Source organism: Arachis ipaensis, chromosome B04 (genome assembly GCF_000816755.2).
Source record: "Arachis ipaensis cultivar K30076 chromosome B04, Araip1.1, whole genome shotgun sequence".
Lineage (NCBI taxonomy): Eukaryota > Viridiplantae > Streptophyta > Magnoliopsida > Fabales > Fabaceae > Arachis > Arachis ipaensis.
In genome coordinates this window covers 12965155-12975460 of record NC_029788.2, presented here as the reverse complement: position 1 = coordinate 12975460, position 10306 = coordinate 12965155, and the positions used below count along the sequence as shown (strand labels likewise).

At 32.9% G+C, this 10306-nt stretch overlaps 1 long non-coding RNA gene across 2 annotated transcripts; it reads right to left on the bottom strand.

Annotated features, from left to right (window-relative positions):
- LOC107638885 lies at positions 1657-5304 on the bottom strand. 2 transcript variants are annotated; one of them, XR_002360705.1, is made up of 3 exons: positions 4643-5299; positions 4360-4549; positions 1657-1895 (listed from the first exon to the last, which is right to left on the bottom strand). It is a non-coding gene; the product is annotated as an uncharacterized LOC107638885 (long non-coding RNA). The 2 variants fall into 2 exon arrangements; XR_001619886.2 differs by having other exon boundaries at positions 4360-5304.

Here is a 10306-nt window from a genome sequence, read left to right as displayed (position 1 = left end):
TGTAAGGTATTTATTCCTCTTAGTTCTAATACATGTTTCGGTATTTCCCCCATTTTTACATTTATTCTAAAAACAAGATGTATGCTCTATCAAGGTGTGTGGAGGAGATTCTAAAATCTAAATTATGAAACCTTATCTACGATTATTATCCATTTCTTTATTATTAGGTTTGTTCCTACTATTAGGCTCAATGTGATAGAATCACAACAAAAGTTCAAGATAAATTATAAAGTGGAGGATCTCTAATATGAAACCTGATGATCATGATCATTAATTAGTTAATTAGTTTTATCTCACAATAATTAGGTTCAATTATTTAATAATAGAATCATGAAGTAAAGTAGAGTCTTATCAACATTTAATTATTACTATTCAATGAATTAACCGCTAACAACTAACTTAAAAAGCAAAGTAAAACTTAGATAAATCATCAATTATTTAAAAGATAGATAAACTTACCTACCATTACCCACTCGAGTAGTTACATACATAAATATATTACCTGCCTCATGCCTCATAATCTCTAATAATTCACCATTATTGACTATATAATATCTTGACAAAAAAGTACTTCAATTTTCACAACATGGCCTTGCTTTGATCATTGTTTCTTTGTCATTATTCTAAACTTTGATGCTTTCAAAGCTTGCGAGTTATAATCATCACGAAATTGAAACCAATAATATGAGACATGCGCACTACAAAAAAAAAAAAGTCTATGGTCACGGTGAAAAACCGTGACTATATAGCTAGTGAAAAGGATGACTATAGGTCTATGGTTACGGTTTTTGACCTATAATCACGGTTTTTTCACCGTGGCCTATTCTCTCGTGGCCATAGACCTATGGTCACGGTTTTTTTATCTATGGTCACGGTTTCTATGGTCACAGTTGTAATGTTTAAATTCTGGCACTTTAGGCCACGTTTTTTTACCGTGACCATAGGTTAATCTATGGTCACGCAATAAAACCGTGACCATAGCCTCTATGGTCACCCCTTCCCAAAACCGTGACCATAGCCTTATCTATGGTCACAGTTTTGGCCGTGACCAAAGCCTCTATGGTCACCCCACCAAAAACTGTGGCCATAGCCTTAGCTATGGTCACGATTTTAGCCGTGACCATAGCCCTTATGGCCACCCCTCATTAAACTGTGACCATAGCCTTATCTATGGTCACAGTTTTGGCCGTGACCAAAGCCTCTATGGTCACCCCACCAAAAACTGTGGCCATAGCCTTAGCTATGGTCACGATTTTAGCCGTGACCATAGCCCTTATGGCCACCCCTCATTAAACTGTGACCATAGCCTTATCTATGGTCACGGTTTTGGCCATGACCATAGCCTCTATGGTCACCCCTCACCAAAACCGTGACCATAGCCTTATCTATGGTCATCCCTTCCTTAAACCGTGACCATAGCCTTATCTATGGTCACGGTTTTTCGCCGTGACCATAGCCTCTATGGTCACCCCACCTTGACTGTGACCATAGCCTTATCTATGGTCACGGTTTTCACTGTGGCCATAGCTTATATATGGTCACAGTTTTTACCGTGACCATAGCCTGTTTTATCTTATGAGATTTAATTTTTTTAAATCATAATCACATCCCAAAATGATGATAATCACAAAATAAATCTAAAAATGAAAAATTTGATAAATCCAAATCATAAAAGTTTCATTAAAAATTAGATATTCATTACAACACTAATCAAAATAGAGTGTAATTTATCCATTACATATAATATCGGATAAAGTCTCTTATCAAAAAATAAAGAACACATCAAAATAATACATTTAGATAACCAAACTCATTATAAGACCCATCCCATCTTATACAAGGTGCCACAACAACTAGTCAACTCCTTTTGTCTTTACGAGTCCAAAAAAATTATCCTGTATACAAAATAAAACAAAAAATTCTTCGTAAAGAACATTCAAGAGTAGATAAACAAAATAATCAATTAACAAATATTAATCCTAAATTAATATAAAATACAAAATAATTTCTATTTTAAACTTCCTGTCTTAAAATGAGACATAATCAAGCATGTTCTGGAAAATATTTGCAATTTAGAAATTGAAGATTTTACATATCAATAATTATAAAATATCTTGGAAAACACAGAACTATTTAAAAAATCAAAGAAAATAGATACAAAAACTTTTAAAATTTTTACACACTAATCACATAAATAAAGTTGATGCATGACCTCTGAAAAATAAATAAAATTAAAATTCCTAATCTATCATTAAGATAAAAAATAGTGATATCATATCATCTACATGGCATTTATAAAGTGATGTGTTTTGATTGAGTGAAATCAAAATGATTTAGTAGTCCCCATATATATTTCTTTGGTAAAATTGGAATGAGAAATTTTCATACAAAAATTTACTCTTAGTGCTTAAATTCATCACTGTTACAACTCATTATATTCACCCTTTTGTTTAGTGTAAAACCTTGCTATTACCAATTTCAGAAGAAACAAGAAATGCTAATCCCTAGGTTAGTTCAAAAAACCCTAAATTCACGGACAGTCCCAACAAATAACCATCCTACAAGCATACCAAACAAGTTGTTTATTGCTGTACTGAAAAATTGAAAACACAGAAATTTTCACTGAGAACTAGCCATAAGGATTCACATTTGAGAACAAGGGAATCTGCTACTTGACTAAATTTGGACATAATTTCCTTTAAAAATAGGATTTAGCCACCCTTACGGGTTCCTTCTTTCTCAACATTTCATCAGCCTCTTTTAGCAGTTACCACAACAATATATATTCTCAAAAATATTTGATAATAGTATAGAAAATCTATTTCTTAAATTCCATATCCAAAATAATTGCCAACACAACTTGGCAGCCTGATTTCTATTTTGTTTTTAAAATATCAAATGAATTCGGAATCACGCAAACTTTATATCCATGCGACCGTCTTGGATTAAGCTTTCTATTAAACCAAAAATCATAATTTTTCGCTGACTCTAGCTTCGGAAATATAAGCAAAACCGTGACCGCTCTGCAGTGTTTTAAATCCAGAAGACAGCAGCAGCGTACAACATTCGAAATTTCATATAAAATCCAAATTAAATCCAACCACCTTCAAAATTTATGTGGTTAAACATAACTTATTCAAATTTCTTTCTCAATTGGTTTCAGGGTCATACCATTTTTAATGAAGGAGTTACGTAGCTTGGAAGTTAGGTAATTTTCTGCTGAAGTCTGTTTTACAAATCATTGAACATAACCTCTTCCAAGTCCCATAACTCACTTACTAAAACATAGAAAACCCTGAAATTTGAATCATATATACTAAACATACTCAAATTTTACCTCCAATTAGTTACATCTCAATATCATCCCAGAATTAAAAATTATGAAGCCTCAAGTTACTGACTTAGAAAACAAAGCCTGACTTTTACTGCATAATACATCTTTCTCTGAAAATCCAAATCTTTAAAACCACAACTCTAACCATTCTAAATTTTTATGAAATTAAAGTATTAGGATTAAAGTTTCATTTAAAATTGGTTCCATTTCAAAATTCAAATTGCAGAATTTCCAATAGAGGAATCAAGTTGCTGCTGTGTTAAACGTTCTGTAGAAAAACCAGATTTAACATCCCCAATTCAAAAATTCACCATAAATCATAAACTTAATGAAAAAGTCTCACATTTACCAGTTTAGTTTCTTATATCCCCAAGTTTAACCCAGGCTTAGTCTCATGCAATTCCGATCATTACGTAAGTAGTTATAGCTTTTCAAAGTTTCTGACTTCGTTTAAAATTATGCAGAAAATCAGATTTTAGAGTTCAACTTTGAAAAATCATAACTAATTCTCTAGTTGATACGAAACCTTAAAAATTGAATTTTCACAATTACACTTAACATAATTTACTTAACATTTAAATTCTTATAATTTCAGTCACTATAGAGTTACTAAATCACTTTCAAAGTTGCCGTTTTATTTCAAGAGAACCTGATTTTCAGCAAACCATTTAGTATTCAAAATCCAACCCTTCAATACCCCTCAAAACTAATTCCAAATCAACCACCAACCAAGTTCATTAACATTACAATATACCAAATAACAGCTCAACGGCAACAAATCAAACATAACTCATTAAAATTCAGAAATTCTCAACAATTAGTCATCAAACAATTCCCAATCCACATAATCAATCAATATCACTAATCAACAATTCCAAATCACAATCTCAACCATTCCAATCACAATTTCAGCCACAATTCAATATTCACATAATCAATCAATTACTCACAGCTATTAAATCTATTTGCAGTTATTCAATAAACCTTGTAGGCATTCTTAAATTGAAATCGTTTAAACCCCCTACCTCAATTAGTCGAAACCGTCGAATTTAAACGCAATGATGCCCTTCTTTTTTCCAGTTTACAACAGCCAATGCGGCCGGAACAGCAGCAGCAACTTCACTTCTTCTGGGGCAACAACAACAATGACAATCGCGCCTATCCCAATCACCTCCGTAGCGGTGACATCAGTGGTTCCGAATAAAGATGATAATACTAAACAGAGACATTAACATATGCTATTGTAATCAGAACAAAATATGGTAGAGGAATAGATTCAGGAAACAGAGCATGAGCAAGAGTGTTAACGTTTCAAGAATGGAATTGGGAACGCAGGGGAAGCTGCTGTCGGGTATATCAGTGACGCCTCCCTTCAAGCTCAATGATGATTGAATTGTGACGGCGAGCTCCCTTCAACGGCAGCGCTAACGGCGGTGCGCGGTGTTAGCAGCGACGACTCTAACACGGCAACAAAGGCAGAACTTCTTCTCGGTCAGCGGCTTGCAGCTCACAGTTTCCTCCCAACGTCTCTCTCTCATCTCTGTTCCATAGCAGCGGCCTCAACTGGCGCCAGCGGCGAACTTCACCCACGGCGATGGCGACGGCTCGAACAACAGCGACAGCACACGACGGCGCGCAACGACAACAACAAATCCCTCTCTACGCGACGTTGAATCTACGCCTCTCTCTTTCTTCAACTCAAACCCGACGACGGACTCCAAGGCAGCAGCAAGAAGCTCAACGGCGTTTGGTCTCCATAGTGACAGCGGTGAGACACCGGTGATGGCGAGCCGGACAGCGACTGGACGGTAACGTGGCGCAGCTCCCTCTCTTCCTCTCTGTGGCTGGTGTGGGTGTGTTGTGCGTTAAGTGGGTGAAAGAGAAAGGGGGTGAAGGCTGCGTGTTTCAGCCTCTGAGGAAAGGGGAAAATGAGGGTTAGGTTCCAATTTGGGAATTAGGGTTTCTGATTTTAATTTGGGAATTGGGATTAGAAATTAAGAATTTTATAAAAGAATAAAGGATAGATATGAATAGATATTTTGATAAAATTAGAGGGTAGAGAAATTTTAAAATCAAATATACTCTATTAAAAATATTTAAGAACATTATTTATCAACATATTGTTAAGTTCAACTAATTATTTCTAATTTACATTATAAAATAAACATATTAATCACATAAGACCCTTTTAGATCACCCTTTTGAAAAACCGTGACCATAGACACTTTTTGGTCATTGTAAAAAATCGTGACCATAAACCCCTTTAGGTCACCCTCAAAACCGTGACCATAGACCCTTTTAGGTCACCCTTCCGAAAAACCGTGACCATATACTCTTTTTGGTCACTGTAAAAAACTGTGACCATAGACCTTTTTAGGTCACCCCCCAAAACCGTGACCATAGACCCTTTTAGGTCACCCTTTTTTGAAAAACCGTGACCATAGCCCCTTTTTGGTCACTGTAAAAAATCGTGACTATAGACCCTTTTAGGCCACCCCCAAAACCGTGACCATAGACCCCTTTAGGCCACCCCCCAAAACTGTGACCATAGACACTTTTAGACCACCCCCAAAACCGTGACCATAGACCTCTTAAGGTCACCCCCCAACACCGTGACCATAGACCCTTTTAGGTCACTCTTTTTTGTAAAACCGTGGCCATAGCCCCTTTTTGGTCATTGTAAAAAACCGTGACCATAGACCCTTTAGGTCACCCCCAAAACTGTGACCATAGACCCTTTTAGGCCACCACCCAAAACCGTGACCATAGGCCCTTTAGGCCACCCTCCAAAACCGTGACCATAGACCCTTTTAGGTCACCCTTTTTTGAAAAACCGTGACCATAGACCCCTTTTGGTCACTGTAAAAAACCGTGACCATAGATCCCTTTAGGTCACCCCTCAAAACCGTGACCATAGACCCTTTTAGGCCACCCTTTTTTAAAAAACCGTGACCATAGGTACTCTATGGTCACCCTTTCTAAAAAAATCGTGACTATAGCTTTTTTTTTTGTCACCCTAAAAAACCGTGACCATAGAGGGTCTATGATCACGGTTTTTTACCGTGACAAAAAAACCGTGGCCATAGACCTAAAATGTTGTAGTGGCGATTAGTGGAGCAAAGCAACAATATTATAAAACATTTTCTGTTAAAAAAGCCAATAATATGATTGAACAAATATTTATATATTAAAAAAGCCAATATTTTCTGTTTTTCTTTTTTTTTTGTCTTCTAATCCTCGGCACTTGTTTAAGATAACGAGTGAACTGATCACACAACCAATTCAAATTGATTAATATTTTTCTGTCTTAACTTCCTTAACCTTTTTAAACTAATCCTAAAGGAGCCATGAGCTTGGTCCTGTTTCTTCGGCCACCACTTAACCTTAGGCTTATGAAATAAGCAAATATTACAATAATATAAAAGAATTTGAGGTATCTATCTGATTATGTATCCTGCTAGCTATATAGGTAACATTAGTTTTTTTTCCCCTCCTTCTTTCTTAAATTTTGATATAATACATATTTAATTAAGGGTCAATCATGCATTTTACATATGTGATTAGATATGATTAAAAATAATAATGTAAAACACAAAAGATACAAATCCAACTCTAAAAACAAGAAGGAGAGCCTTGCCATGACTTATGCACAAACTCTACTCATCCCAGTCACCACGCCTAAACTCAAATAGCAATTGTTGTTGTGCATAGTGCATAGAGAATGGAACGTAAAAGAGAAACTCTTGAAGTAACATTATACATCTAACATTACAACTAACATTCAACCAAAAAAAAAAATTTAAATTTTAAAAATAAGAAACATTCCAAACTCAACAAAAGCTTATTTTTAATAGGCTTCATACTGAACTTATTTAGCAGTTTTCTCAATGATGGTTGAAATTAATGACTATATTGTTAGTTCTTTAGTATTATTTTCTATTTAAATATGAAATAGCTTTGAAACAAAACAAATGCACACTTTCATGTGCTTGGATTTTTGCTTTTACTTGAAATACAAGCAAACACTTTGAACATTGAAGACCTAAAAGCATCCCAGTCTTCTGTTGTTTGTGCTTATTATATTATTTAGAACTGTTGTGAAAACAATGTTTTAGTTTAGCCATAAATAAATTTTGCACTTGTTAACATTTTTTTATCCAGATTGATTCTCTCTCTTCTCCTATTAAATAGAATGTAAGATCTATACATTGTATCATGAATTCTGTACCATATACTACATCCAATGATAATAAAAAGAGATATTTTAATTAACATATATATCCATTATATATATTTAATTTTATAACAAAAATTGCCAGATGACATCTCCTAATTACACCTAAATTAACAATGTTTTTCGCTTTTTTACACCAACTGCAAATTCTCTTAGAAACGTTTTCTGCTTTTTTACTCTGATTGCAAATCTCCAATTGCAAATTATGAGCTTAAGTGCTTAACAAAAATTTTCTTCCAATTTTAACCCTCCTTTATCTTGCGTATAATCCCACTCTTCACAGTCTCCCACAAATCGTAATGAAGTTCCTATACGTTGTTCCATGGTGGACACTGAAAACGCAGTCTCCAAGTTATTTCGCGCGTTTCCTTCTTTGATCTCCATCGAAGCGATACCCTCTGCCACCAATGGAGTCGTTTAACCCTTTGCTCTCTGCCACTATTGATGTTTCTATTCACTGGCTTACCATTGCATAAGCTCTTTTAGTTCCCTATAACTATAAGCAAAATGGGAGACAGGAATTGAAACAAGAATGAAACTCTAATTTAATTTGCACAAATGGTAAAATTGGAATTAATTAATTGAAATGAAAGTATTTTAGGAATAAAATGTTATTAAAGTTTCAGTCTCCATCTTTAAAAATTTCAGTCCCCTGTGTCCCTACTTTTTTTAGGTACTGAAATACTAAAATTTTAGAGATAGAGACATAAATTTTAATACCAGTCTCTGAACTAACAAACACGATACTGAGTTTCAGTTTCTCAGTCTCTGTCTCAGTACCTCAAAACAAACGCTACCTAGGAGTTCTCTATGCGAGTAAAATTGTGAAGGTTAACAACAATAACGTTTTTTATTGCCTATTTTCAATATAATTTCAATTTAGTGTCACAATAAAGGAGATGCAAAGGTATAGTGGTCAAATGCCAATGACTAATAGTTCAAATGGCATAGTCTTCCCATACTCAATTAAGAAATTCAGGTTCGAGTCTCATATATTTGATAAAAAAATAAAATAAAATAAAAAATGATGAATTGCTTTATTTTTTTACCTGCATATTACATGTTTCATGAATTTTTAGATATTATAAATTCATTATATTTTTCTTTAGTATTATTTTCTTGCACATTACATATTTGATGAATTATTTTATATTATGAAAGTTTGGTAGTGGAGCTTATTGGTTCAACATACTGTAATAATTGTTAAATTACTTTACATTTTTTTTTCCCTTGCACATTACATGTTTCATGAAATACATAGTTGAATATGATAATGTCTTGCTTGAATATAATAATTGTGATTTATAAATATAATAATCTTGCACATTACATTTATCATATTACATAAAGAAGAAGATTGTGATTTTGTAGAATAACAATGACAGATTAAACTTTATCTATTTTTCAGGTGACTATCTATATCTATTTTGTATTATAAATTATTAATTATGTTTATCTTTTTACTTTCTTTTTAGTGTTTATCTTATTCACTTAAGAGAATGATGATGACCATCCATGAAATGATTTTATTTGCTTCCCAATGGAAATAGCTTCTTCATTAACTCTGAAAAATGAAGAATGTTTATAACAAAAAATAATCATCCTATAACAGAGGCACATCAATCAGTTAGTTACTAACTTACTATCGACTTCTAGGAATAGTTCTTATTTCAATTTAGGGTAAAGTATATTTTTTATCTCGAAGTTTGGTAAAATTTTTAAAAATACCTCTAAGTTTTATTTTATTTTAATTTTGTCCCAAAAATTTTCGATTTGCATCAAATATATCCTTGGAGGCTAAATTTTCAAAAAATTTAAGATCAATATAACAATAATGCATGTAAATTATGCTTGATTTGCTTGTGTTGAGGGGTTGTTCTTATAAAATTATTGTTGAATCGATCTTAAATTTTTTGAAAAATTAGCCGCTAGGGATATATTTGATGCAAATCAAAACTTTCTGGGACAAAATTAAAACAAAATAAAACTTAAGGATATTTTTAAAACTTTTGTCAAACTTTAAGGATAAAAAATATATTTTACCCTTCATTTTATTATTTTATTCTTTTTCATGTATATAATTGTTATTTACTTTTTCGTAGAGTAATTATCATTGATTATGTGAAAAAGTAGTCAAATATCATTTACTTCAAATTAAAGAGTGTTATTGAATTAAAATAAACTATAGAAAAGAACTTTAGTTAAAATAATTGAAATAAATTATGAGAATGCATACAAAGTTAAATAACCTGAACGTCAAAAAAAAAAAAAGAGCATTAGAAGGAAATAAAGCAACATATTCTCTAATATGATAAGATATTATATTTCTATGCTTGAAACTTGTATGTACAATTCTAATTTTTTGGACTTTAAAAATATCTATGGTAATAGATTTTGTAATCGCAGAAATTCTAATTAGAACGAAAAGAAAGAGAACATTAGCATAACAATCTCTTTCATGATTCACGAGATTTAATTTATGATCCGTAGCAATGATCATAAAACTCATTGATAAATGAAGAGTGATATTTCATGACGAAGAAGGTAGTGTAATAGTAACATTGTGTTAGTATTGTAACTTAAGAGGGCAGAAACAAAACGAAGAATATCATGATTTTGCTGAATAATGATAGATTAGAGTTTATTTGTTTTTCAGGTAACTATTTAAGTCTGCTTCAAGTAAGAAGAGGTTGAAAATTCTTATTCACAATAAAAAAAAAATACTTTGAGTAGCACAA